The following is a 2,488-nucleotide window of genomic DNA, read 5'->3' as shown; positions in this document are numbered from 1 at the left end:
TAAAGTCAAAAGTTTTCATAATACAGTAATACTAAGATGTTATTTGCCTTTTTTCTCTTATTCTTTCACAAGTGTGCAGTGGCATTTTTTCCAGAGGCTACATGCCATGTAAGAGATTTGCAAAAATGTAAAACAATGCATGTAATAGGTTTACTGACCAACGCCCTTCAGGGCAGGAAAGGCAAATCCATACCTAGAACGTGTGTTGATTTCAATCAGGATGAATCATTGTGCCTTCCAAAATGGAAGGGATTTACATAGTCAACTTACCACCAAGTAGGTGGCTGATTGGTCTCCTGAAGGGATGGGACCATACTGGGGCTCAGAGTTGGTCTCTATTGCTGGCAGATTGGACATTCTACAGCAGTAGTAGCTGCATTAACCTTGGTAAGGAGGAATTAATGCATGGCCTTCATCCTGGCCATCACAAACACTTTGGTGTTTTATGTTACAGGCTTTTATATATGTAAAACTCATGTACAGCTGTATTCTTTACACTGCATTATTTATACTCTTGTTTTCTTCTAAGTTATCTCTTAAATAAGGTGATTAATAATACTGATTAAGGTGATTATATTTAGCCTTCTAATAAAAAATTATTTTTGGTGAAGAAAGATTTGAATGAAATATCTTTCTGGACTCTGTTGGTTAGCTATATCCATGCTTCAGGACTAGTCAGTACTCAGGAGAGGATCGTTCAACCAATGACTCACTAAAAGTATAAAGTTTTCATGTGCTGAAAGTTCTAACCCTTAAAGACAACAAACTCACAACCCTGTTTTATTATAAGACTCAATATATTCAGTGTCATCCATAGGTGAGCTTTTCAGGATGGTGATGTTTAAATGATTTAGGACCCTGGAGGAACATCCTTTAACTCATACAAATTCACCCAGCTTCTGGTTTAGATGCATGGAGAGATCAGTAATCCAATGAAAGAAATATAAATTAGGTGTCAGGAATGCAGAGTCAGGATATCACTCATTCAAATAGAAGAAATTTAAGGATTAAATGCATTTCAGCATCAATTGTAATTCCTCTTAAAGGGCCTGCTTTGGCATTTGTCTTGCCCCAGTAGTGTGATGCCTGTTTTCTTTGGGGTTTCGGGTATTACCTCCCCTACACATGGGCACGTCATAGAAGATCCAGGGTCTTTTACAGGTCTGGGATCGGGAGAAGATGTCCTTGAGTGGAGGTGATCTTGAATGTGAAAATAGTCTTCAGGGAGCTCCGACATGAGGAGTCTGTCATTTTCTGGTACAACCTTATCCAATGGGAGCTGATCAGCTGTGATGAAAAATAGAAGAGAAGAAACACTGTTGGTGGGAATGTACATTAGTATGGCCATTGTGGAAAACAGTATGGAAGTCTCTAAAGAAATTAAAAGTAGAACTACCACATGACCCAGAAATCCCTCTTCTGGGTACAGTATATACATAAAGGAAATGAAATCACAACCTCATAAAGATACCTGCACTCCCATGTTCATTGCAGCACTATTCACAATACCCAAGACATGGAAACACCATCAATGGACAAACGGGTAAAGAAACTGTGCTATAAATATACAGTGGAATATTATTCAGCCTTTAAAAAGGAGGACCTCCTGCCATTTGCCACAGCACAGATCGGCCTGGAAGTCATGCTAAGTGAAATAAATCAGACATAGAAAGGAAAATACTGCATGATATCACTTATATATGGAATCTTAAAAAAAAAAGTCGCATCTGTAGAGATAGAGAATAAAACAATGGTTACTGGGTCTAGGTATTTGTTGTAATTTATAAAAACCGAATTGAAGGTAAAATTTGTTCAGTGCTTAGATCACACAAATCATAATGTGCTTTAACCTAGCACATTAATGTACATTATAATTCAAGAAGCAGGATTGCCTGTAATGATCATGGGTTTTCATAATAGTTTGTATAATGAGATAGCTACTTTCTCCCCACTTCCCATGGGACTGGCAGAGACAAAGACCCTAATATCTTATGGGCCGAAAGGATCCCAGCTGCTTCAAAGTTTCCTAGTGCAGGGCAGCTGGTGTTCCCAAATAACTCCTATAAATAGCTGATACCCCCAATCCAAGCAGCTTGTGTATCTCCCCACTGATTCATGCTACTCTATAAAAAGGGAAATCCATAGTGGGTAGGGGTCCACAAAGTATCCAGCCAGATACCCAGGTCCTGACATGACTCTCCATGGGATGATTAAGAGTGTGGGGTGGCTGTAGGCTGGCTCTGGCCCATTCCTTAGCCTGTGCCATGTGACACTGTAGAATTCGTCCCAACCTCTTGTATAACTAGTGGCAACCCTAAAGGCAAACAATTTCATTAAGACATATCAGGGATAAAATAAAATACCTAGAAAAAAAATGTTGGTGAGAGAGTTAGCCTCATCTGCTGATTCTTGATTCAGAGGCCTCCTCTCAGGTCCTCTCAGTTATATAGTCAGCTTCTAATGTTGGAGCATCAGAGACCTGGGCTGG

This window comes from Galeopterus variegatus, unplaced genomic scaffold (genome assembly GCF_000696425.1).
Source record: "Galeopterus variegatus unplaced genomic scaffold, G_variegatus-3.0.2 Scaffold366, whole genome shotgun sequence".
NCBI lineage: Eukaryota > Metazoa > Chordata > Mammalia > Dermoptera > Cynocephalidae > Galeopterus > Galeopterus variegatus.
The sequence above is the reverse complement of the archived record's forward strand: the minus strand, read 5'-3'. Positions refer to the sequence as shown.